General features: G+C 42.7%; 1 protein-coding gene and 1 long non-coding RNA gene across 6 annotated transcripts in view; one reads left to right on the top strand and one right to left on the bottom strand.

The window, feature by feature from the left end:
* Nucleotides 1-27,408, bottom strand: part of LOC135186174 (uncharacterized) — a 250,372-nt gene that overhangs the window by 702 nt on the left and 222,262 nt on the right. The gene's annotated exons all lie outside the window — the stretch shown is intronic.
* B3GALT1 (beta-1,3-galactosyltransferase 1) overlaps nt 1-27,408 on the top strand; it is a 232,434-nt gene that overhangs the window by 3,470 nt on the left and 201,556 nt on the right. The window lies entirely within an intron of this gene.

The following is a 27,408-nucleotide window of genomic DNA, read 5'->3' as shown; positions in this document are numbered from 1 at the left end:
CTAAAAGGACACCCTAAAAGTAACAAAATCTGGGGTTTTTCTGAATCACTTTTGTAATAGTAAATTTGACAGGAGAGTATTGCAGTATGCAATATAACAAGAAATCTGAGACTGAAGCAGTCAGTCCTATAATATTTTCATAGAATCAACTAGGTTGGAAGAGACCTCCAAGATCATGCAGTCCAACCTATCCATCCAGTCCAACATATCTAACCAAGATCATCCAGTCCAGCCCTGTCCAATCAACTAGACCATGACACTAAGTGCTTCATCCAAGTCTTTTGTTGAACACCTCCAGGGATGGCAGCTCCACCACCTCCCTGGTGTCCAATCTTCCTGTTTAGTTACTTAACTAAACATGGATACTAAACTGTCATTGATGTAATTTGTCACGAGTAGCATGAAATTGATTTCTTTTGGGAAGGCAAGTAACATGTTTTTAAAGAAATAACTCCATATGTACATTTTAGTTGAACTGCTGAAGAGTTTCAGAAGATGACAGAAAAGGTGAAAGAATGATGTGTCTCCTAATTCTGTTAGATTGTGCAAATGGTACCCTGAGCTTTTTGAACTGCAGTTAAAATACTGTCTTGTGGTTGTCAGCACTGTCTCCAGCAAACGCCGCGACTCTAAACACTGATGTGTGGAAGCTCTGCAGAATTCCAGACAAATAGAAGTATAAAATGCCTCTGCATCCACATATGCCCTTTGTTATTTACTCATAGGCTTCAGATGATTCCAAATAGTGATAGGATCTGCTGCTGCTGCCTAAGGCTGACATAGGCATATGTGAATGGCCAAGATTTCCTTTCTTGTGTCTCTCATGAATGTTTTCCAAGGAAGTTAGCAAAAGATAGTCTTAAACAGGAGAAGGGAATTTAGCTTGAGACTCTGAGGATACAGCTCTTAACAGGATAACAGAAGAAGAGAGGTGAAGATAGGTGAGCTTTTATTTGAGTCATAGGTAGGTGTAAATTTTAGCAGAGCTCTGCAGATGCATTGGTGGCTAAGATCAGCTTTCTGGAGTTCATCCAGGAGAAGGAAAGGATGTACAAGAATCTCTCTGAGCTTTGGGCCTACTTGTGAGTAGTATTAATACAGAGATGAATCAAAGTGTGATAATGAATTAGCAGATCTCATTTACAAACACACTCCTCTTCTTGTATCACTACATGAATTGCAAAATTGCTAGGTATTTTGAAGACATAGGTGGGGTGGACACTCTTTTAACTCTCATGCGTTCTGATTTTTGTAGCTTTCAGTTTAACTTGCCAAACTATTGGGATTTATCCAAGTATCTGCAATTCTTACTCATTGAAACTGAACTTTATTGCTCCCTTAAGAATTCAAATGTATAATCTAATGCACATCTAAATGTGTCATTTAATGTACAACACAATGTATCACTACATGTTTATGTAAAACAGACATAAGGAGAGGTTACCAAATGCTGGAAATTGAGCTAATAGAATCCTAGAATCAACCAGGTTGAAAGAGACCTCCAAGATCAGCCAGTCCAACCTAGCACCCAGCCCTGTCCAGTCAACTAGACCATGGCACTAAGTGCCTCATCCAGGCTTTTCTTGAACACCTCCATGGATGGCAACTCCACCACCTCCCTGGGCAGCCCATTCCAATGGGAAATCACTCTCTCAGCCAACAACTTCCTCCTAACATCCAGCCTGGACCTCCCCTGCCACATCTTGAGACTGTGTCCCCTTATTCTGTTGCTGGTTGCCTGTGAGAAGAGACCAACCCCACCTGGCTACAACCTCCCTTGAAGTGAATACACTCTATAACTGAATACACTCTATAACCAAAGCCATGTGAGAATTCAGTTGAGCTGTATTTATCAGTTTCTGTGGAGAGCAGCCAGCATACCTCCTCCCTTAGCAGAAGGTGCTCTTGATCACCGATAGCCTCAAAATGTTTCAGTTGCAGAGTGTCTATGTCACGTATAAACACTTTCTGTAGAAGAGGGAAGGAAATCCCCTATAGATACTGTCTTCTGCACTCGTTGTTTTAAAGACTGCTACCTGAGTACCAGTAAGCTTTAACTCTTCCTACCTTCTGAGACTTGTTTGAGTCAAAATGTGAATGATTTACACACCTAACCTTGCTTCCCTTTGAGCTGTCCTGCAGCCCTGCTGCTTGAGAGGCCGATGTTTGTTTCTTTTGTCCCTCAGCAGGTGGCTACGTTTTCACTGAAATAGCTGATCCTGCTGTGCAACAACATCTGCGCCTTTGTGGGGGTCATACTAGTAGAGTAATTAAAATGTTTCCTCCCTGGTCTGACCCTTACTTTTCTTTAAAGATATCTGGGTGGGCTGACCCTGGCTGGTGGCCAGGTGCCCACTAAAGCTGCTTCTATCACTGCCCTTCTCAGCAGGATAGAGGAAAGAAAATATGAAATGCTTATGGGTCCAAATAAGGGCAGGGAGGTCACTCAGCAATTACCACCACGGACAAACAGTCCACGTGGGGAAAACTGTTTTATTTATTGCCAATTAAACCAGAGTAGTTTAATGAGAAATAACAAAATCTTAAAATGCCATCCTCCCATCCATTCCTTCTTTCTGGGCTCAACTTTACTCCCGTGTTCTCTACCTCCTCCCCTACCCAGGTGGTGCAGGGGATAGGGAATGGGGGTTGTGGTCATGTTGTCTGTGCTGTTCCTTCCTTCCTGGGAGGACTCCTCACATTCATCTCCTTCTCCAGTAGGGGGTCCCGCCCATGTCAGCCAGTTCTCCACAAACTCCTTCAACAGGAATCCTTCCCAAGGGCTGCAGTTCTTCACAAACTGAGGGAATGTAGTCCTTCAAGAACAGACTGCTCCAGCATGGCTCCCCTATGGTGTTGTAAGTCCCACAAGCAAACTTGCTCCAGTGTGGGCTCCTCTCTCTACAAGTCCTGCCACAGGAACCCTCTCTAGCATGGGCTTCCTACAGGGTCGCAGCCTCCTTCCAGTATCCGCCTGCTCCAAAGTGGGGTCCTCTACAGTCTGCAGATGGATATTTGCTCCATTCTTAACCTCCATGGGCTGTAGGGACACAGCCTGCCTCACCATGGTTCTCACTGTGGGTTGCCAGCAAATCTCTGCTCTGGCACCTGGAGAGCCTCCTTCCTCTCCTTCACTGACCTTGGTGTTTGCAGAGTTGTTTCTCTCACATATTCTCACTCTTATCTTTGGCTGCAGTTGTGCATCAACATTTTCCTCCCTTCCTAAATATTACAGAGGTGTTACCACTGTTGCTGATTGGCTCAGCCTTGGCCAGCAGCGACTCCAACTGGGAGGTGGCTGACACTGTTGGAACACAGGCAGAGCTTCTAGGAGCTTCTCATGAAAGCCAGCCCTGTAGCCTCCTTGCTACTGAAACCTGAACATGCAAACCCAATACAATATAGTACCAATTTATTGCTTAACTTGGGATGTGTTAAAATGTACACTGTAGGTCTGCTGTTATTCAAATCTGACCTGAGTCTTCCACAGTGGACAAGAAGCAGAAAGCTTACACAAACATTAATGAAAATTGAAGTTAAGAATATGAGAAAAGCTTTACTGAGTCAGATTTTAGTGTGGCTTCACACTCAGGGTCCAGTCTCCAACAGTGATGTGAAAGGATTCTATTTAGGGGTAGGGCTTTTTATATCTGTTCCCTTATACTCTTCCCCACACACTTTGTTTTCATTTTAGGGATGGTAGCTATGTATCTGCTCTGTTTTTAGAGCCTATTTGTGGACCTGTCAACCAGGAACTAGTCATTCTGAACCTTGCTGCTGCTCAGTAACTTCATATCCTCCTGTAGTAGTAAGTTACAGAAGCTTACTACTAGCTTTGTGAAAAAGCACTTCAATCTTCTATAAACTGTTTTACTAGCTTTGTTAAGTGTCTCTTTGATCTGTTACTGTTAGCAAAAGTTTTACTTTGTTTACCATCTTGATGGCTTGATTGATCAGCTCTTGCTTCAGCCTTCTCTCCAACTGAAGAGCCTCTTTAGTCTCTTTCACCAAGGCAGGCACTCCATCCTTTTGATATTTTGTTTGCCCTTCTCTGACTAAAGGCTGCCCTTGAGATGCAGGGACCAAAACTTCCCATGCTATCTGTGATGCAGGTGGACCAAGGCTGTATAAATGTACTCTATCTTGTTCTCGCTGCCTTTCCTCGTGATGCCCAATGTTTTGCTAGAGTTTTTTGTTCTTTGTGGAAGACTGAACTGTTAATTCCAGGGATCTGTCAATAAGGACTCTTGGATTTCTTCTCCAAATTGTTTGTCAGTGTGGTGTGGACATGATTTAGGTTGTTTTTCATTAGATGTATTAGCTTACATGTCTACACTGAAGCTCCTTTGTCTTCTTTTTGTGCTTTTGGAGTTCTGTGCTCAAAAGTAATTCCTTGTCCTAATTTTCACAGTATCACAGTATCATCAGGGTTGGAAGAGACCTCACAGATCATCAAGTCCAACCCTTTACCACAGAGCTCAAGGCTAGACCATGGCACCAAGTGCCATGTCCAACCTTGCCTTGAAGTGCCCCAGGGACGGCGACTCCACCACCTCCCCGGGCAGCCCATTCCAGTGTCCAATGACTCTCTCAGGGAAGAACTTTCTCCTCACCTCAAGCCTAAATCCCAACACCTTATGAGTTTTCACATGTGTGCCTGATGTCTGAGAGGGATAAAAGTGTTATGTTCACAGATGTTAAAAATGGCTTGTATGTAACACAGATTTTGCTATTGTTGTGGGTTGTTTTTTTTAATTGTTTTATTTTATTTGAACCTCAGTGAACATGAGCTCAGAAGAATAGCAGGTGAAAAGTTATGTCAGGAAACTCAGACCAGATAAAAAAACCTATTAAAGATGCCATTTATAGGGTTTAATCCAGCTGCACTGAATGGGAAAATGAGAATAGTGGTACGTGGTATTTGATCTATATTGATTCCTGTTAAAACTAGGTTTAATTAAAACCAAAGAGGCTTTTAAATATACCAGAGTGCAATGATGCTCACTCCAATAACTTTAATGCTTTCCTAGCCTCTCTACAGATTGACTGCACACCAGTCTTAAGTTTACTGCCATCTAATTAATTGCCTTCAATTTATGAACGACATAGTAACGTGGAAATAATAAACAAAGCTTTTCCTCTCCTCCCTCCCACTTTTATTATAGAGAAGCCCACTATATTGAAAGGACATCTTCATATTCCAAGTTCAAAACCAGGCTAGCCAGAGCATATCATTTAGAAGAGCTGCTGCCTTGCAAACAGCATTGAGAGGGATGTTTAAAGAAACATTAGGAATTATTAGTTAGAAGTTGTTAGTATACTGCATCATTACTTGGTATAGTAATAAATGTGTTTTCACAGTACTGTAAGTGGCTCCAGAAGCCTATGTGTGATGCTCCTATCTTCACGATGTGGAGTCACAATGACTCCATCCTTCTTAACCATTTGCAGTATCACTTTGGCAGGTTAGTCTGTCAGAAGAGAACTCCTTTCCAAAAAAATAATGGTAAACCAAAAAGCATTTTGTGCCGACTTTAAACTGCTTCACAGAGGACCTTACAAAGGCCGATGCAAGGGAGGATGTAGAACTATGAAGGTAAATGCAAGATGATTGACAAGTAGCAGTTAAAATTGCCTGATGTGCTTGTCAAACTCTAGCCTGCAGTGCTGTTGTTTCTTGTTTTATTGTATTACTGTGGAACTATTCTAGTAGTGAATCTATTGCTTTGTGAGTTTAAACATTTAATTTAAAGAATCATATTTTGAAGAAAGGCCCTAGCTATAATGCCATCCATTGTGAGGTTATCTGCCATGTAAATCTGTATGTTAAAAGACTGTGATACCAACTGTAGTTATCCACACCAACAGGATTGCTCTTTCATTTTGTTTTGCACCATAACACATTTCACCTAAAGAGCTTTTTCAAACTAACAGGTATCCAAGTAGGTAACAAATACAGCATTTCTGCTATTCACAGGTAGATGTGGGTGGTTTAAAGTCAGCTTCTTGATCTATTCAATGGGTTATGCCTGCTAAAGTCTGTAGCAACAAAGAGAAAGCAGTATGCCACAGGAAGAGGTTTTGGTGTGTCCCTTCTGGATTTTGTACTTGAAATTCAGTCCTACTTCATGACAAAAATGCCCTTGTGCATAATAGCTGCAAAGTCATGCTTAGCTTTCTGTTGGCTGATGCAGCTTGAGATAAGTTTAATGTAGAGTAGTGAGTTCATGGCAGCCTGCAAGGATGTCATGGATGGACCGTGAGCACTGTTAGTGTATAATCTGTAAAGGCTCTTTGTTTCCAGCAACAGTAGGGGTAAATGATGAGCTGCTGCTGAACACATTTAACCAGCATACTGATAGAGCAGTGCCACTTGCACTGCTTATCTGTCTTAGACTATCATCTTAAAAAGTGGAACTTGGCTTCCATTGTTTAATTAAGACAATATCCTCTTGTGTTGAAATATATGCAATCAATAGAGGAGGTGGAGTCACCATCCCTGGAGGTCTTCAAGAAAAGACTGCGTGGGGCACTTAGTGCCATGGTCTGGTTGACTGGCCAGGGATGGGTGGGACTGGATGATCTTGGTCTAGTTGATTGGGTAGGGCTGGGGGATAGGTTGGACTGGATGATCTCGGAGATCTCTTCCAACCTCGTTGAGTCTATGATTCTATGTAACCTCATTGCTATCTACAAATACCTGAAGGGAGGTTGTAGCCAGGTAGGGGTTGGCCTTTTCTGCCAGGCAACCAGCAACAGAACAAGGGGACGCAGTCTCAGGTTGTGCTGGGGGAAGTCTAGACTGGATGTTAGGAGGAAGCTCTTCACAGAGAGAGTGATTGGCATTGGAATGGGCTGCCCAGGGAGATGGTGGAGTTGCTGTCCCTGGAGGTGTTCAAGAAAAGACTGGATGAGGCACTTAGTGCCATGGTCTAGTTGATTGGCTAAGGCTGGGTGCTAGGTTGGACTGGATGATCTTGGAGGTCTCTTCCAACCTGGCTGATTCTATGATTCTATGTAAAACTTTTGGAAGGTAATTCATAATCATCAGCCAAATTTTAATATGTTCTTCCCTAGAAAAAATACTTCTATGTAGGTAGGGAAAGGAATATGTAAAGGAAGTGTGCTAGTTTGAGCCTAGCTGGGGTATTTAGGTGAAAAGAATTAGATGATAGGCTGTGAAAAGGAAACAGTGGTGATGTCTACTGCACTCATAGGCTTGCTGAGATGTATAAGAACAAGAACACAAACATAGATAACAGAGTTTGCTCTATGGCTTTGGACTGCACTTTCTCTCTAACCTGCCATCTGTGTGACTAATCCTTCTGCTTCCTAACCTCCCTCGCTGAGCCTCCAAACTCACCTTGAATATAAGGCAAAGTCTGGGGTAAGGTAGAAGAGGGGTGGGAAAAAGGTGGAAAGGTGGCTGGGAGCCCCTCCTAGAGTCTCTGGTTTCTGGGAGGGCTGTTGTGTTTCTGTATTACTTTTAACTTGTCTATTTCTTTCACCAGGGGAAATTTAGGCTGGAGGTGAGGAGAAAGTTCTTCACTGAGAGAGTCATTGGACACTGGAATGGGCTGCCCGGGGAGGTGGTGGAGTTGCTGTCCCTGGAGCTGTTCAAGGCAGGACTGGACGTGGCACTTGGTGCCATGGTCTGGCCTTGAGCTCTGTGGTAAAGGGTTGGACTTGATGATCTGTGAGGTCTCTTCCAACCCTGATGATACTGTGATACTGTGTGATATTGTAACTATCTGCTTGTATATTGTGCTAAGCTGTAACTATAGCTTCATTCCTCTAATTTCCAGCTTGGGTGAGCCTAGTCTGAAGGAATTTCTTAAGCAGGGGAGGTGGTGGGGGTGGTGGCAGGTAACACCCAAACTATCACAGGAAGCCATGCTGCTTTGGACATCCACAAAATATCCTAAAGCCTGAAGAAATCATTTGGTGTGTTAGGCAGCTAATAAGTGCAGCATTAGTACATCCCTGGAATTGTACTGTAAAAATACATTTTACAACAGCTTCTGAGTAGGTTATGTTTTTCACATACTCATAGATTGCATCAGGTTGGAAGGGACCCTCAAATGTTATCTTGTCCAACCCCCCCTGCAGTGAGCAGGGGCACCTCCAACTAGATCAGGCTGCCTAAGGCCTCATCAAGTCTGATCTTTAGTGTCTCCAGGGACAGGACCTCAACCACATACTTGAGTGACCTGTTGTAGTATTTCACCAGTCTCATTGTAAAGAACCTCCTCGTTATGTCCAGCCTGTATCTTCTCTGCTCCAGTTTCAAACCATTGTCCCTTTTCCTGTTGCTACAAGCTCTTCTAAACAGTCCTTCCCCAGCCTTCCTGTAGGTCTCCTTCAGTTAGTGAAGTGTAGCTATAAGGTCTGCCTGAAATATTCTCTTCTCCAGGCTGAACAGACCCAGTTCTTTCAGCCTGTTTTCATAGGAGAGGTGCTTCAGCCCTCTGATCATCTTCTCTGGCCCACCTCAGGTCCACGTCTCTGTTGTTTTGGGGGCCCCACAGTTAGACACAGAGGAGTTAAAAGGCCTCAGAAAATGCATCTTGTCTCAAAGATAATCACAAAACAATTTGTACTATATGAAGTTTGCTACTGTGTTTGCTTAAAATAAGAAGCAACAGGCACTGCTAAAAACCGGCTGAAAGATTCCAATGTACAAGCATAGCTGATCATACTAAGGATTTCATCCCATGAATTCATCTTCAGATCCAAGTTTCTCACCAGGTTAATGGCAACTAGGTTAGGTTGAGTCTGATGTCTGGAGTCTGATGTCTCAAGTCTGCATACACTTGCTTGGGATTCACCTCTACGCATCAGCTTGTGAGAGTGCATTGCTGTTCGTGCTCCGTAATACCTGTTGCACAGATGTTTTGCTGTGTTGCAGCTTGTGTGAAAGAATGTTTTGCAAACAAGCTGGACTAGCCTATTAGCTGCAAATCTTCCTCTGCAGATTTCAGATTACTGAAACTGATACGTTGGGTTGAAACAGATTAAAAGTCTGGAACAGAATTTGAGCATCCAGTCTGCTGCTGATACTGCAGTTTGAATCATAGAATCAACCAGGTTGGAAGAGACCTCCAAGATCAGCCAGTCCAACCTAGCACCCAGCCCTAGCCACTCAACTAGACCATGGCACCAAGTGCCTCAGCCAGGTTTTTAATCCAGTCTTTTCTTGAACACCTCCAGGGACGGTGACTCAACCACCTCCCTGGGCAGCCCATTCCAATGCCAATCACTCTCTCTGTCAAGAACTTCCTCCTAACATCCAGCCTATACCTTCCCCAGCACAACTTGAGACTGTGTCCCCTTCTTCTGTTGCTGGTTGCCTGGCAGAAGAGACCAACCCCCACATTTTACACAGAAAATATACTTCTATTGGGGAAAATAGTTTTATCCATATATTCTGTTTTATGAAATTAGAGCTCTGTGGGAATAGAATTCAACACATTATGTCCTAGTTACAAGTGAGGAGAAGATACTGAAATATATTATAGGTGTTTTGTTCTAAACATTTCTCTGGATAAAATGCCTTGATAGGTGTGGGTGTGAACAAAAGAAGTGTGCAGAAAGGCATGAAACAAAACACCTAATAAGTAAATAAGTAAAATAGAGTCTTTTGGGGAAGCCATAGCTAAATTATAATTACAGAAGTGGAGATGGTGTTGGAAATAAGAATTTTAAGAAGAAAGTAGACCAATATGAAAAAAATAAGGCAGAAAAGATGGGAAAATGAGTGGATGTAAGGACTGCAACAAGACTGAATGTCTATCAAAAGATAATTAAGATAGACTGTAGCTTATTAAGGCATGAATGAAGTTAAGATAAAAACACTGGGTACTAGGAAAATATTTAAACTCATATGGAGAAGGAATAAAAGCAGAAGCAAATGTGGGCAGATGTGCAGTCAGCTCTATTTGAATTTATCTTCACCTGTCTGGTGCAGTTCTACTCAGTTTTATACTGTTTGTTCAGCAATATCCTCATTTAAAAGGGAAATTAAATACTATTGGTTGTTACTGGTGCAAATTAAAACATAAACAACCCTCAAAAAGCTCCACACTGCTTGCTGTGAATATTTCTGTTAATTCAGAGAGAAGAAACACTTAATTTTTGCCTCTTTCAGAATTGGTATTGATATCACATGAAGACTTAGAAAAAGTGAATTCAGGACCGCATCTCCTATTTCAAAATCACTATAATCTGATTCAGTTTTAGAAAGGAAAACATGCTGTGTACACAGTACAAAATGACTCAATAAAAAATTGCACAGAAAATAACTGAGTCATAGTAATAGGGTTTCCCCTCAAGGTTTTACACTTGTACTCGGTATCAGACTCTACATTAAGTCGTGGTAGAAGGTGTGAACAAATATGGATGATGCGGCAGAAGAGGATAACACAACAGAGAGACTTTCACAGTAGGCTTCTGCTAGGCTTGGGTTGCCCTGCAGGGACTTCCAGGAACAAAGACACCCCACTTACAGCTAGAAAACTTCCCTGAGCCTTTCCCCATCGCTGGATTTTGACTGAGGCATCTGACTTGGTGAAGAGATCTGTCTGCTGGACAGGTCCACCTAGAGGTAGGCATCAAGGCACAGTCTGGGGAATGTAAGTATTGGTTAATGTGTCACAATTGAGGTCACCTGGAAATCACCTTCATAATTTGAAAACTCAACCCAAACTTTCTTTATAGACAGTGTCAATGAAATGCAGTGACATGCTTAAAGACAAATAGAAACTCTGTAAGTAATACAACATACTGTAATGAAAATCTTTCCTGTGAAGCATAGCATTAATATTTCGTTTATAACCCAGGGGTTACACATGAATGGGCTGCCCAGGGAGGTGGTGGAGTTGCCATCCCTGGAGGTGTTAAAAAGCCTGGATGAGGCACTTAGTGCCATGGTCTGGTTGATTGGACAGGGCTGGGTGCTAGGTTGGACTGGATGAGCTTGGAGGTCTCTTCCAGCCTGCTTGATTCCATGATTCTATGAATATTCCTGTATATAGGTAGAAAAAAATAATGTATTCTGCAAGTGAAAATAATTGGTTACCAAAGTGAGTTTCATATTAAAGTCCTTATCCAAAGCCCTCTGGACTAACTAGAAGTGATATCCAAGACCTAGGTTATTTTCACTTGACCTTGAGTCCATTCCTCTTCCATGAGAGTGAAATTCCAGGATTCCCCAGAATTTCAGTGAATCCATTTTTTCAGCGTTTAGGTAGCTGATACAGCTTCAGTGCATTTAACAGCTTTCTCTTGAGTGTACAAGAGAGAAGATGGCAAAGATCAGATGAAATTATTTTTCTCAACCTCTAACCTCTGTTAATTTTTTTTCAGTCTTTATATAAAGAGTAAAACTGACACTTAGTAGTATCTTCAGATTTAAGTCTGCACAGATTTCTTTTCCCTTTATTCTCTCTTTTGCACAGCAACTTCTATATTGCACGTGGTTGTTTGAACTAGTTAAACCTTTCTTCCCCAGCTCTTTGATTATCTTTCATTTCACAAAAGGGATGCTTATTTGCATTAAAAAAAAAAAAAGGAAAAGAAGATCAAATAAATAAAAGCCATGCCCTGTTTTACAGGGATGATTCCTAGAAAGCTTATATGATTTTTTTGGGGGGCTTTTTTCTGAGTGTAAACTGAAAAACCTGTTTTGGTAATCTTTCCTTTGGAAAATCCTTTTTTTTTTCCAGCTGGATTTTCATACATGGGAAGAAATGCTGTATGTGTATGATACTTTGTTCCTTTCAAATATACAACTCTTTCTTCATTTGGGGTGTAAGTATAACCAAGTTCTTAGAATCATAGAATCAACCAGGTTGGAAGAGACCTCCAAGATCATCCAGGCCAACCTAGCACCCAGCCCCATCCATTCAACTAGACCATGGCACTAAGAAACACTGAAGTGTACTGAAAGGTATTTGCTAGAAAATGTTGTGCCTGTTATTAGCTTAAAAGAGAAACATATTTCTTACTCTTTTTGCTATGTTCTACCTTGCTTACTGGTATGGCAGTTGTTCTTTTGCTTAGGTCATTAAGCCATATAAAGGTAACCTGACCTTGCAGACCTAAAATAGATAGTGCTTATAGAGAACCTAACTGGATGTTTATTCATTAAATAAGAGTCTCACCAAAGTAAAATTAATACTGCTAAGCTTTGCATCAAGCTTAAGTGCGTTACACCATACCAGCTACACCATATTGAACTCTCTTGTGGAAATCATAGAATCAGCCAGGTTGGAAGAGACCTCCAAGATCATCCTGGCCAACCTAGCACCCAGCCCTATCCAGTCATCTAGACCATGGCACTAAGTGCCTCAGACAGGCTTTTCTTGAACACCTCCAGGGATGGTGACTCCACAACCTCCCTGGGCAGCCCATTCCAATGCCAGTCACTCTCTCTGTCAAGACCTTCCTCACAACATTCAGCTTAGACCTCCCCCGTCAGAACTTGAGACTGTGTCCCCTTGCTCTGTTGCTGGTTACTTGGGAGAAGCAGTTTGAATTCTAATGTTTACCCAGTGTGAATACTTGGCCCTAATGGAACTGCTGGTTTTGGTGCCAGTTAGTTACCCAGAGACACTCAGGATGCTTACTTTGGTTCAGGAATTGGGCATGCCATTTACTCGTGCTCAGGCTAGGATTCATTGAAGTGACATTTGATTAAAAATGCTGATTTCTGTATTACCTTTGACTTCTGGTGGCAGTAACATACGTCTTAGAGAATGCATGCTGCCTCACCGTTTTGGAGTGGTTGAGGCGAAGACCTCAGAAAACAGCTAAGGGACCTGCTGCAGGAAAAGATGAAAAGCCAGATCAAGGCAAGTGATGCACTGCTCTGGTAACAGCAGGCAGGGGTTTGTGCACACAGCCTCAGGCAGGACGCAGCAGCATGAGGAGCCAACACAGCAGTGAACCTTCAACCCAGCATGGGATTGTTTAAACACCCCCAGAGAGCAGCAGCAACCTAGAGCGCCCTCAGACAGGGCAGGCAGAAAGGGCCTGCTGCAGCAGTTTGCACTGCAGTGTGTGTGCAGGCAGGGGGAAGTCTCTCTCTAGTCAGTCCTAACAGAGTCCTCTGGCAGAGTGGTGAGCAAGAGTTGAGATACAGAGCTGTACAGGTGGGGAGGAGCATGTGTCCTGTTTGAACTGCTGAAAGTGCTGGGACACGTCCTGCACAGCTGAAACACAGGTACTTGTGGAGAACTGCAGGGATAGACAAAACTGTCTCACAGGCAAGGATAAGCCTGTTTGGTCTTGTCTATAGCTAGCTAGCACATGCTGTTTCCTGTGCTGAAACTTCTGGAACTCTTGAGACACTTGCTCCACAGCTGAAACACAGGCCCATGTGTGAGATAGAGAGACAGCTGTCATATTGTCACAGTTGGCCAGCCAATTCATCCACTGTTTGTCTTTCCAAGACAGTTGCTGTCAGTTAGTTGGTATGTTGTGGTGATGCACTTCATGGGAACTGTGCCTTGGACTTCATCTGTAGGTGACTATCATCACCTCTAGTACAGCTAATTCTCTCAGGTACCAAATATCCCTGTCCATGGTGGTCCACTTTCCTAGGTGACACGTAACAGCCTCCTTGAAGGGGTACCTTTCCTTCACATCTGCCTGTGCTGGTCTTCCAATCACCTTGTCAGTGCCCCCTTCATTAGGGAGGGATCCCAGCAGCCTGGCTTCCCTACCCTCTAATTCCAAACTACTGGCCTTGCTATCCCAGCATTGGAGCAGCCAGGCAATAACGTGCCTGCATGGCAGGCAAAACCCTTTTGCATGTCTCACAGCTCACTCAGGGATGGGGATCAGAGGATTCCCTTTGGCTCCTGTTGTTGTGAAGGCCCTGGGTCATTCTCATCCCCTGTGAGATGAACTGATTTTCTCATGTGTTTCTTTTTCTGTGTATGAGTGACTAATACCAACACAGCTTGGTTCTCTGGTGCAGCTGGTCTTTTAGGCCCAGAAACCTCCTCCTCTTCTGGAGGAAGCTAAATGCTGTTGAGAAAGACTTGGTGGGCATGGGGAAGTCCCAGGCACATTGTAGTGATTTATGTCTCTTGGGAATTGCCAAGCTGACAGTGTACTTTTTCCAAGTATTTTACTAGTTTATCAGGATTCTGTGCTTGTTCAAGGGTGAAATTCCAGAGCTTTGGAGGTGAGCACTGTCCTAGATACTTATCCACGTTCCCCAACACACTCTGCCACTCATAACTCTCCAGCCTCAGGGCAAATCTCTGGGTGGCACTCTTGGAAAAAAAAATTGTGTAGCTGCAAGCAAGACCTGGGACACATTCAGGAGACACAGGAACAAGAGCATGTTGGCTTGGATGTCCTGAGGCTCACCAAAGTCCTCAGAAGTGTCCTCCCCCACCTTGCCTGTGGATTGGTGAGATTACTAATAAATGACCATGCCACATACACATACTAGGTTAACCCCACAACCAGTGCACTATCCAACAGGATAGGCCTGATCCATGTCTCCAAAGTGATAAACATCACCACATGGAATGCATAGAGCACATAAGGATATATGTAATGCAACTAGGAAAACAAATGGACCAACACTGTGACCATGCACTATTTAACTAATACATATTGTGTATAACAAAATGGTTTTAACACACATTGCTCAGATTTTTTGATATCTCAACCCTTCAGGGCCTATGTTGGGTGCCAAAAAGGACTGTCATGATTTAGACCAAGCTGGCAGCTGAGCCCCGTGCAGCTGCTCACATGCAGCCTGCCTGCTGGTGGGATGGGAAAGAAATATGGGAGCAAAATGCAAAACTGGGTTGAAATAAGGTGGCTGTAATAGAATAATACAAAGGAGGAAGAAGCTACACTAAAGTGAGTGGTGGAAAACAGCTTCTGGAAGGAAAAAATAACCCTGTCCTAGCCAAACCCAAGGCAAACAGTAGGGCCCTACACAGCAGCACACTAGTGATACCAAACCAGCCACTGCCTAAATGTGCTAACCTAACCAGCCTGGGGAACATCAGACTTGGAAGGCCTGAATTTATTTATATGGGAAATTTACTGTCTGCTCTCACAGCCTTTCCCCTGACAGAGGGAGGAAATTCCTAAATGTTGATGCTGTTTAGAGGAAGGTTCTATTTATGTGTAAAGTTATTAATTAGCTATTATTATTCAGTTACTTCCTTTAGAGTATTTTACAGCGTGTTAAATCTCAAGCTCACACCTTCTTACTCACTAGGTGTGTTGTAAGCACGAGGCCAGTGATTTTAAACAAGGAGTAGTAACTTCTATCTTTTCCCAGATATTAACCAAGTTCATATAAATAAACATGGGGTAACACAAGGAGCAACACTCTACTTAAAAGCTTACAGTCCTTAGAAAACATTTGCAATCTCTTTCAGTATGTGAGTGAAGTCTGTTCACAAAAGACTCTTTCCTGTATTCTACAAAGTAAACCAAACTTGCCAGCATAGTTTAATTTCCCATATGAAATGGATTCTTGCTCAGGAAGTTGTTATCATCATTATTGTACAAATTCTAAGTTTTTATGGAGAAAATATTACTCAGTTTTGGGTTTGGTTTTTTTTTTTCCCTTGGTGCCAAAATTATTCAGGTGGGAGGTTTGCAGGAAAGAAGCTTTAGTATCAGAACCCAAACTAGGTAAAGGGCTAAAAATGCATCCTAAGGATCATAGAATTGACCAGGTTGGAAGAGATCTCCAAGATCATTCAGGCCAACCTAGCACCCAGCTCTATTCAGTCAACTAGACCATGGCACTAAGTGCCTCATCCAGCCTTTTCTTGAACTCCTCCAGGGACGGTGCCTCCACCACCTCCCTGGGCAGCCCATTCCAATGTCAATCACTCTCTCTGCCAACAACTTCCTCCTAACATCCAGCCTAGACCTCCCCAGCACAACCTGAGACTGTGTCCCCTTGTTCTGTTGCTGGTTGCCTGGCAGAAGAGACCAACCCCCACCTGGCTACAGCCTCCCTTCAGGTAGTTGTAGACAGCAATGAGGTCACCCCTGAGCCTCCTCTTCTCCAGGCTAAACAGGCCCAGCTCCCTCAGCCTCTCCTCACAGGGCTGTGCTCCAGGCCCCTCACCAGCTTTGTTGCCCTTCTCTGGACACCTTCCAGCACCTCAACATCTCTCTTGAATTGAGAGGCCCAGAACTGGACACAGCACTCAAGGTGTGGCCTGACCAGTGCTGAGTACAGGGGCAGAATAACCTCCCTTGTCCTACTGGCCACACTGTTCCTGATCCAAGCCAGGATGCCATTGGCTCTCTTGGCCACCTGGGCACACTGCTGGCTCATCTTCAGCTTACTATCTACCAGTACCCCCAGGCCCCTTTGTTGCTGGCTGCTCTCCAGCCACTCAGTACCCAGCCTGTAGTGCTGCTTGGGGTTGTTGTGGCCTAAGTGCAGAACCCTGCACTTGGCCTTGTTAAATCTCATCCCATTGGCCTCTGCCCACCCATCCAGCTTGTCTAGGTCCCTCTGCAGGGCTCTCCTACCCTCCAACAGATCAACACCTGCTCCTAGATTGGTGTCATCTGCAAACTTACTGATGCTGAACTCAATCTCCTGGCCCAGGTCATCAATAAAGACACAGAACATGACTGGGCCCAGCACTGATCCTTGGGGAAGACCACTAGTGACCATTTATTCAGAACAATTTGAGCTGACAGTATGCAAGCTAGGTTTATATATGAAGTTCATAAAATAGCAAGTTAATTTCTTTAGCTTGGAAAAATACCTAAAGGGGTAGATATATGCTGCAGTTGCTAGGAAGCAGCTTATATTATATATGTGGGATATAATGTGAGTCATGTGTGAAATGTACTGTGCTGGTAATTTATCTCAAAGGCAGCCCTGAATATTACATGCACAGAGCACATCTCATTGTACAAACTAAGAAGATGAGATGGATGCTGTTAGTAATGTTAGGTGACAAGAGCCACTGTGATATACAAGGTATGGTACACGTGTCAGTAGGCTGTCAAGAAGATGTTAATTTCTCCATGATTCAGAGGTAGGTCTGCGAGTAGGTGAGCGGAAAATTAATACATTGGCTAGATGGGAGGAAAGAGTAGACCAGATGAAAAGAAGAAAACCTGTCTTTTGAACTAATTGACAGATCTGGGAATGAACAAGGTCCAGAGAATCCCAACTCATGTATTCTTTTAAAGACAAGCTCATCAACTGGCAGTCTGCTTGCCAGTACTATGTGTAACACAATGAGGCTGGGTAAAGTGAAGTTGTGACTGCGTTTGGGGAAGCGGCTGCTTAGCTATGAAATGTTGACATCTTTAATAGAAACCTTTATAATTACTTGGTTAGATTGGAATTGATTGATTAGATTGGATTATCAGATTGGAATTATTTTGATTCCACGGCCACAACAGGTTGATATTCTACGGCTGCTTAGCTATGAAATGTTGACATCTTTAATAGATACCTTTATAATTACTTGGTTAGATTGGAATTGATTGATTAGATTGGATTATCAGATTGGAATTATTTTGGTTCCACAGCTTCAACAGGTTGATATTCTATGGCTGCTTAGCTATGAAATGTTGACATCTTTAATACAAACCTTTATAATTACTTGGTTAGATTGGAATTGATTGATTAGATTGGATAGGTAAGACTGGATGATCTTGGAGGTCTCTTCCAACCTGATTGATTCTATGATTCTATGATTATCAGATTGGAATTATTTTGGTTCCACAGCTTCAACAGGTTGATATTCTATGGCTGCTTAGCTATGAAATGTTGACATCTTTAATAGAAACCTTTATAATTACTTGGTTAGATTGGAATTGATTGATTAGATTGGATACGTGGGACTGGATGATCTTGGAGGTCTCTTCCAACCTGATTGATTCTATGATTCTATGATTATCAGATTGGAATTATTTTGGTTCCACAGCTTCAACAGGTTGATATTCTATGGCTGCTTAGCTATGAAATGTTGACATCTTTAATAGAAACCTTTATAATTACTTGGTTAGATTGGAATTGATTGATTAGATTGGATACGTGGGACTGGATGATCTTGGAGGTCTCTTCCAACCTGATTGATTCTATGATTCTATGATTATCAGATTGGAATTATTTTGGTTCCACAGCCTCAACAGGTTGATATTCTATGGCTGCTTAGCTATGAAATGTTGACATCTTTAATAGAAACCTTTATAATTACTTGGTTAGATTGGAATTGATTGATTAGATTGGATACGTGGGACTGGATGATCTTGGAGGTCTCTTCCAACCTGATTGATTCTATGATTCTATGATTATCAGATTGGAATTATTTTGGTTCCACAGCTTCAACAGGTTGATATTCTATGGCTGCTTAGCTATGAAATGTTGACATCTTTAATAGAAACCTTTATAATTACTTGGTTAGATTGGAATTGATTGATTAGATTGGATACGTGGGACTGGATGATCTTGGAGGTCTCTTCCAACCTGATTGATTCTATGATTCTATGATTATCAGATTGGAATTATTTTGGTTCCACAGCCTCAACAGGTTGATATTCTATGGCTGCTTAGCTATGAAATGTTGACATCTTTAATAGAAACCTTTATAATTACTTGGTTAGATTGGAATTGATTGATTAGATTGGATAGGTGGGACTGGATGATCTTGGAGGTCTCTTCCAAGCTGGTTGATTCTATGATTCTATGATTATCAGATTGGAATTATTTTGGTTCCACAGCCTCAACAGGTTGATATTCTATGGCTGCTTAGCTATGAAATGTTGACATCTTTAATAGATACCTTTATAATTACTTGGTTAGATTGGAATTGATTGATTAGATTGGATTATCAGATTGGAATTATTTTGGTTCCACAGCTTCAACAGGTTGATATTCTATGGCTGCTTAGCTATGAAATGTTGACATCTTTAATAGAAACCTTTATAATTACTTGGTTAGATTGGAATTGATTGATTAGATTGGATAGGTGGGACTGGATGATCTTGGAGGTCTCTTCCAACCTGGTTGATTCTATGATTATCAGATTGGAATTATTTTGGTTCCACAGCCTCAACAGGTTGATATTCTACGTCTGCTTAGCTATGAAATGTTGACATCTTTAATAGATACCTTTATAATTACTTGGTTAGATTGGAATTGATTGGTTAGATTGGATTATCAGATTGGAATTATTTTGGTTCCACAGCCTCAACAGGTTGCTATTCTGTGGCTGCTTAGCTATGAAATGTTGACATCTTTAATAGAAACCTTTATAATTACTTGGTTAGATTGGAATTGATTGGTTAGATTGGATTATTAGATTGGAATTATTTTGGTTCCACAGCCTCAACAGGTTGATATTCTACATCTGCTTAGCTATGAAATGTTGACATCTTTAATAGATACCTTTATAATTACTTGGTTAGATTGGAATTGATTGATTAGATTGGATTGTCAGATTGGAATTATTTTGATTCCACAGCCACAACAGGTTGATATTCTACGGCTGCTTAGCTATGAAATGTTGACATCTTTAATAGATACCTTTATAATTACTTGGTTAGATTGGAATTGATTGATTAGATTGGATTGTCAGATTGGAATTATTTTGGTTGAAAACCACAGCTTTAACAGGTTGATATTCTTATATTTCACAAATGTTTTCTTCCTTACTGAATCAGTACAGTGATATTGTCTTGAAGCTTAAATTAATTGCCTCAGTCCTATGAGCACTGATGAAAGTTTTTCTTACATGCTGTAGACAGAGATCAAATGTTTCTTCCTTGGCAGTTACTGCATTTGTTAAAAGTGAAGTAGAAAATCAAAAATGTTAGGAACTCTCTTTAATTAGATGATTAAAGAACTAAACAAGCAGTGTGATGTTCAGATGAAAATGAGCATCATTTCTTAGCATTTTTTAGGCCATGCTAGAATTCAGGTAGGGCATTAGTTGTGTTGGACAATTAAACTGACAGAAGAGGGTTTGCAGTCTCTTGAAATGTCGTATGGCATATGTTTATGGTTCATCATAGAATCAGCCAGGTTAGAAGAGACCTCCAAGATCAGCCAGTCCAACCTAGCACCCAGCCCTATCCACTCAACTAGACCATGGCACTGAGTGCCTCATCCAGGCTTTTCTTCAACACCTCCAGGGACAACTCCACCACCTCCCAGGGCAGCCCATTCCAATGCCAATCACTCTCTCTGGCAACAACTTCCTCTTAACATCCAGCCTAGACCTCCCCTGGCACAACTTGAGACTGTGTCCCCTTGTTCTATCGCTGGTTGCCTGGGAGAAGAGACCAATCCCCACCTGGCTGAACCTATGATTCTGTGATTGAGAATCTCTGAATATGTAGTGAAAGAATTTGCAGTACCAAAAGTCTAAACTTTTAAAGGCATTAGAGAACTATAAAATGAAATTAAATATCAGTGCATGATCAGAGAATGTTAGAAGGGACCTCTGCAACCCTTCTGCAAAGCAGGTTCAACTGGACCAAGTTTTGCAAGATTGTGTCTTGGTGGTGGGTTTTGAAAGTCTGCAGAGGAGACTGCACAACCTCTCTGGGCAGCCTGTTCCTGTGCTCTGTCACTCTCACAGGAATAATTTTCTTGATGATAACAGATTGAACTTCCTGTGGTCTAGTTTGTGCCTGTTTGTCTTGTTGCTGGGCACTACTCAAAAAAAAAGACTGGCCACATCCTCTTGACTCTCATGCTTTATGTATCTCTAAGCATTGATAAGATCCTCTCTGTCTTTTCCAGGCTGAACAGCCCAAGGTCTCTCAGCCTTTCCTCATAAAAGAAATGTCCCAGTCCTCTAATCATCTGGGATTAATCACAGCACTCAAAGGGGTTTTTGTAGCCATAGTGGCTAGCTGGCTATAGTCTCTTTGAAAGCTAAATATTACATAAAACAAAAAGTCATATCAGAAGACAAATTGGAAAAGATACATTGCCCATTTATTAGTTACATATATGTGGACAGACTCCAAATTAGTGAAAGTGGTACCATCAATGTTCATGGGAAGAACTGTGATACAGTTAGAATTTAATCTTCAAACAAATGTTCTCCTTCCCAGTCATGCATTTGTTCCTCTGTCCTGCTTGGAATAGTTTGGGCTGTACTAAACCCAGATAACAACTGCACGTTTCCAAAAGACTGAATCAACTGTGGGATGCTCAGACACACAGGCTTGGGGAGGGAGGATTCTTTGCTGCTCTGTGTTGCAGTCATGGGCTACAGCTAGAAGCTGTTACCAAGCAGACAGCACTGCAGCTACTTGTGGATGTGGCCTAAGGCAATGTACTTCTGCACTGTAACTTATGTAGGCTGTGTTCTTAGATATACATTAAACAGTTTCTTCTTGCTGTGCAGAAGGAATCCAGAGATTGTGAACAATTGTTAATCATCTCATTCTGCCATTGCATCCTTAATTTTTCACTGCAGTTTGCCCCAGCATTTTCACTGAACTTTGGGGTCACTAGAAATTGGTTATGCAAGTTGTTAAGACAAAAGGATCTATAGGAGTGAGACAAAATAGAAACTGCAGTGAATCACAGCCAAGGTCCAATAATCCTGCTTCTAGTAAAGATTCCACTGTTGCTGCTCAGCAAGCAAATATTGAGAGTTCAAGCATTACTTTTGACTCCCTCAAATCTTTTAGTCCTTCTCACAGCTCTCTTTTCTGACAGAAAAGGTGATTCTACAGTGTAGTTCTGTCAGGGCAGATGTGATGGTTGGGGTGTTACTCTGCCCCCCACACTTAAGAAAATCCTCCAGACTAGACTCAGCCGAGCTGGAAATGGAATGAAGCTTTATATTTACAGCTCAGCACAATATACAAGCAGGTATTTACAATATATACAACTAGGGACAGAAATAGACAAGTTAAAAAGGTAATACAGAAACACAACAGCCCTTCCAGAAACCAGAGTCCCCAGGAGGGGCTCTCAACCAGCCTTCCACCTCCTTCCCACCCCTCTACCTTATCCCAGACTTTGCCTTACGTTCAGGATGAGTTTGGAGAATTGGCCCGGGGGGTTAGGAAGCAGAGGGATTAGTTAGGCAGCAAGTTAGAGAGAGAGAGAGAAGTGTAGCCCAAAGCCAGAGAGCAAACTCTGTCATCTATGTTTGTGTTCTTGTTTTTATCCATCTCAGCAAGCCTATGAGTGCAGCAGACATCCCCATTGTTTCCTTTTCACAGCCTATAATCAAATTCTTCTCACCAAAATATTCTAGCTAGCTTCAAGCTAGCACAGCAGATAATCCTAGCAAATGGTTGGATTGTGCCAGAAAGGCCAAGTGGTATTCTCAGTGGACATCCCCTCCTGTTTGTGGATGTTTTCATGCATTAGCAGAGATACTTCTCTCAATCATTCAGCTTAGCCAAAATGGAGCAGGTTACCTATAACTAAATTTTTGGCATAGCTGAACAAAAAAGTAAAGATGCTTCTATTATAGCATATCTAAAATATGATGTAGCTAATGTGGCATCATTCTAACTTTTTAGTACTAGCAATTCAGTGGTTAGCATACTGAATCTTAAGGTATACACTGAAAACTGTTTTTCACCCTGGGTTCTCAGGGATTCACCTGTGAATTTGTTACAGACCACAGTAACTTTGCACGTGAGTGACAAAAGGTCTTTGTCATTTGTCTGCTCTGCCTAGACCCAGCTGGTGAGTGTGGCTGTAGGAGCTACAGGCTGTCTCCTACTGTGCCAGGATCAAAGTGAGGTCAGCCAAGGCAGGTAGCAGCATTCCATGCAGTCAGTGAAAAAGACTTTAAGCTGGACACAGTCTCAAGTTGTGCCAGGGTAGGTCTAGGCTGGATGTTAGGAAGAAGTTCTTCACAGAGAGAGTGATTTCCCATTGGAATGGGCTGCCCAGGGAGGTGGTGGAGGCACTGTCCCTGGGGGTCTTCAAGAAAAGACTGGATGGGGCACTTGGTGCCATGGTCTAGTTGATTGGCTAGGGCTGGGTGCTAGGTTGGACTGGATGATCTTGGAGGTCTCTTCCAACCTGGTTGATTCTATGATTCTATGAGCTGTTAAAGCTGACTGGTACCAGTATACCCAGGGTTAGCACCCATTCCTCCCTACCCACATATGAGCTACTCTTTTTAGAGCCACAGACCTACGTAAGAATGGCTTTCAATGACAACTGCAGTATGTCTGAGCAGAGACTGACTAATGAGCAGTTTCCTTCAGCTTACTGCATTGTGGCATCAAATTTTGAACCATTTAGCAGCAGTCATATGGACAGTTAGACATGAATTAAGTGATGTCGCTGAGTTCTCCTTAATGCAGCTCTTTAAATGTTAGTAAAGTTGGAGGAGTTGTACTGCAAGCCTGTTTTGTTATGATAGTGCTCTTTGGTATGTGTTCTAGGTGACTCTGGGAATGATGCTGAGCCCTCTTAGGTTAAGTGATGAATTAGTAACAATTACCATCTTAATGTAAGAGTTGCTTATAAAAGGAAAGGAAGAGAAAGGAAGAGAGTCCACTCAGCACCTACATAATTTGTTATTCTCAACGATTCTGGAGGTGCTTCTGTCACGTCCTCCATGTGGTTTACATTTGTTTAGTGGAGATGAATATGTTGTTGCAGACTTTTTTAGTTGCCAACTAATTTTAGGGAAACTTGATCAGCATTTCACTGATAGTAAAAGCAGGTAAACAAGTAATAGCTCTCTGTCTGCTGTTCTGAAGTATGGGACCAGGCAGATTGGTACAACTACCTGAAGGGATATTGTAGCCAGGTGGGGGGTGGTCTCTTCTGCCAGGCAACCAGCAACAGAAGAAGGGGACACAGTCTCAAGTTGTGCCGGGGAAAGTGTAGGCTGGATGTTAGGAGGAAGTTCTTCCCAGAGAGAGTGATTGACATTGGAATGGGCTGCCCAGGGAGGTGGTGGAGGCACCGTGCCTGGAGGTGTTCAAGCAAAGCCTGGCTGAGGCACTTAGTGCCATGGTCTAGTTGATTGGCTAGGGCTGGGTGCTAGGTTGGACTGGATGGTCTTGGAGGTCTCTTCCAAGCTGGATGATTCTATGATTCTATGATAGCATCCACAGAGCAGCACAGTTACCTGCACTTTTCTACTTTCCTGCTGCTGTGTGGTATCAGAAGATTTTGAGATCAGGATGGAACACCAAAATTGATCATTCCAAGACTGATGAACAGGAAAGGAGGTTTTGTTCACCTCTTTTCAACATAGAATGTCAAAATGCAGTGTAAGCATATTTCAGCAGTGCTGTGTAGCCAATCCCTTCTATACCTGCATGACAGAACCAGAGAGGTAGATGAGAGAGTGTTCCTGCTTTCCTTTCCCGTGACAGGGAGATTCTCACCATGTGTTGTCTAATACCATGAGACGATGTAGGCAAAAAGCCTCTATAGCAACACGTTTGTCATATGTATTTGTCCATGCCATATGCTTTGTGTCCTCATACCTGGCAGGTGGATACTGGATATATGACTGCAGTGCCCTGATTATTATTACTGTTTCACTAGGCCTGACAGGTAGATAGAAGCTTCCTTAGGAGTGTGTCCCAAACATTGGGAGTGTCTGTGGTCTAATCTGATGTGTTCTAAATGTTCAAAATGTCACTGGTTGATTCTATGATTCTGTGATTCTATGGAAGACCTTGTAATGCAAATTCTAAATCACTGCTAGTGCCAATTGAACTTGGAATTACTATTCTGCCATTCTGAGTCTTTGTTACATAGCTGATGGCAGAAAAGACGTTTATGAAACAGCAGTAATGGCTTCCCTTGGCCTTGCTTCCAGTCCTTCATTAACTGAAGTACAAAACTTTGGGTCAGCAAGTGGGCTTCTGACCCTTTGAGAAGGGTGTTTCACTATGACAGACCAAGCTATTTCAAACCACAAGCCAAGAAACAGGCTTTCTTGTAAGTGTGTCTTGTAAGTGTGACAAACAGTTGCTTGCAGACCATAACTAGTAGGAAAAAGGTTATGGCAAGATTCAAATAAGTGGTAATACAGAGGAAAGAAGAAAAGAAAGTGATGCAGCTGCTCTATGTTTACTAGTAACTGCACCTAAACCTGCACAGAAAGCAGAATAAATTATTAGATTATTTTGGAAACATTACCAAAAAGGCCTTATTTTGGTAATTATTCCTGAGCACTGGAGTATTTTGTTTAGCACATCTTCATGCAGAGGAGATGAAATTGCAGTTGACACATGGATAAATATCTAAATTATGCTGTATGATGATAAGTATTCAGAGACTGTAGAGTGTGTCTGAGCTGTTTTTTCATACAGAATGCTGAGCCTAGTGGATAGAAACTTTAATGATGGTTGATACCTGTAGAAGGTAGAATAATGGAGGCAGGAAGTACTAAGAATGATCTTGTTGAAGCCTAAGGAACACTTAGCCTGACTAAGTCCAGGTGAAGGGAAACCTTTTAAATAATTTTGTGCTTCATCTATATATCCTGGGCTGTCAGTCAGCTTTCTTTAACTGAAGCCAGCTGGCAGGTGACCCTGCACTTTTTCAACCACCAGTAAACAAAATGTTATGCTCCAGAAAAATTCAGTTCCCAAAGCTCAGCCCTAAAAATCAATAAACCTTCTTCTCCAGCTAAATCATTTATTTCTCTGAACATTTTAGTTTTTAAATACAGCATTTCCCCCCAGGTTTTTCTAAAACATCATTAAGAACTGAAACCAAAATCAAATTGCAATTAAAAGCTATGGAAACTATGAGACTAAAAACTGGCAGCTCATGGTTTGGACAGATTCACTCTGTGCTGGATCAAGAACTGGCTGGATGGCAGAGCTCAGAGAGTGGTGGTGAATGGTGCCACATCCAGTTGGCAGCTGTCACTAGTGGTGTTCCCCAAGGATCAGTGCTGGGCCCAGTCCTGTTCAATATCTTTATTGATGACCTGGACGAGGGCATTGAGTCCAGCATCAGTAAGTTTGCAGATGACACCAAGCTAGGAGCAGGTGTGGAGCTGTTGGAAGGTAGGAGAGCCCTGCAGAGGGACCTAGACAGGCTGGATGGGTGGGCAGAGGCCAATGGGATGAGATTTAACAAGGCCAAGTGCAGGGTTCTACACTTTGGCCACAACAACCCCAAGCAGCGCTACAGGCTGGGGACTGAGTGGCTGGAGAGCAGCCAGGAGGAAAGGGACCTGGGGGTACTGATAGATAGTAAGCTGAAGATGAGCCAGCAGTGTGCCCAGAGAAGGGCAACAAAGCTGGTGAGGGGCCTGGAGCACAAATCCTATGAGGAGAGGTTGAGGGAGCTGGGCCTGTTTAGCCTGGAGAAGAGGAGGCTCAGGGGTGATCTTATTACTGTCTACAACTACCTGAAGGGGCATTGTAGCCAGGTGGGGGGTGGCCTCTTCTCCCAGGCAACCAGCAATAGAACAAGGGGACACAGTCTCAAGTTGTGCCGGGGTAGGTCTAGGCTGGATGTTAGGAAGAAGTTCTTCACAGAGAGAGTGATTGGCATTGGAATGGGCTGCCCAGGGAGGTGGTGGAGGCACTGTCCCTGGGGGTCTTCAAGAAAAGCCTGGATGAGGCACTTGGTGCCATGGTCTAGTTGACTGGATAGGGCTGGGTGATAGGTTGGACTGGATGATCTTGGAGGTCTCTTCCAACCTGGTTGATTCTATGATTCTATAGGTATTAAAATGTTTGTTTCACTGAGGTTAACGAACTGGCTCATCTAAAATGAGTTAAGGATGTAAAGATTTGTTATCCAAGTACTTAAAAACTAAAACCATGTTTTGAGTTTTGACTAATTACAGCAAAACCTTATTCTTTCTGAAGCTCCTATTTCCAATTAAAACATAGCAAGACCAGTTTAGAATGTATAGAATATTACTGCATTAAGGTTTATCATAATCGTAAAAGCATAGACAGAATCAACCAGGTTGGGAAAGACCTCCAAGGTCATCCAGTCCAACCTGTCACCCAGCCCTAGACAATGAACCAGACCATGGCACTAAGTGCCTCAGCCAGGCTTTTCTTGAACACCTCCAGGGATAGAGACTCCACCACCTCCCTGGCCAGCACATTCCAGTGGCAAAATACTATTTCTGTGGAAAAACTTCCTCCTAGCATCTGGCCTTCTCTGGTATAACTTGAGGCTGCACCCCCTTGTTCTGTTGCTGGTTGCCTGGCAGAAGAGACCAACCCCCACCTGGCTACAGCCTCCCTTCAGGTAGTTGTAGACAGCAATGAGGTCAGCCCTGAGCCTCCTCTTCTGCAGGCTGCACACCCCCAGCTCTCTCAGCCTCTCCTCATAGAGTTTGTGTTCCAAGCCTCTCACCAGCTTTGTCACCCTTCTCTGGACACATTCCAGCACCTCAACATCTCTCTTGAATTGAGGAGCTCAGAACTGGACACAGCACTCAAGGTGTGGCCTGA

The sequence above is a fragment of the Pogoniulus pusillus genome, chromosome 2, assembly GCF_015220805.1.
Source record: "Pogoniulus pusillus isolate bPogPus1 chromosome 2, bPogPus1.pri, whole genome shotgun sequence".
In the NCBI taxonomy this organism is placed as follows: domain Eukaryota; kingdom Metazoa; phylum Chordata; class Aves; order Piciformes; family Lybiidae; genus Pogoniulus; species Pogoniulus pusillus.
The sequence above is the reverse complement of the archived record's forward strand: the minus strand, read 5'-3'. Positions and strand labels throughout refer to the sequence as shown.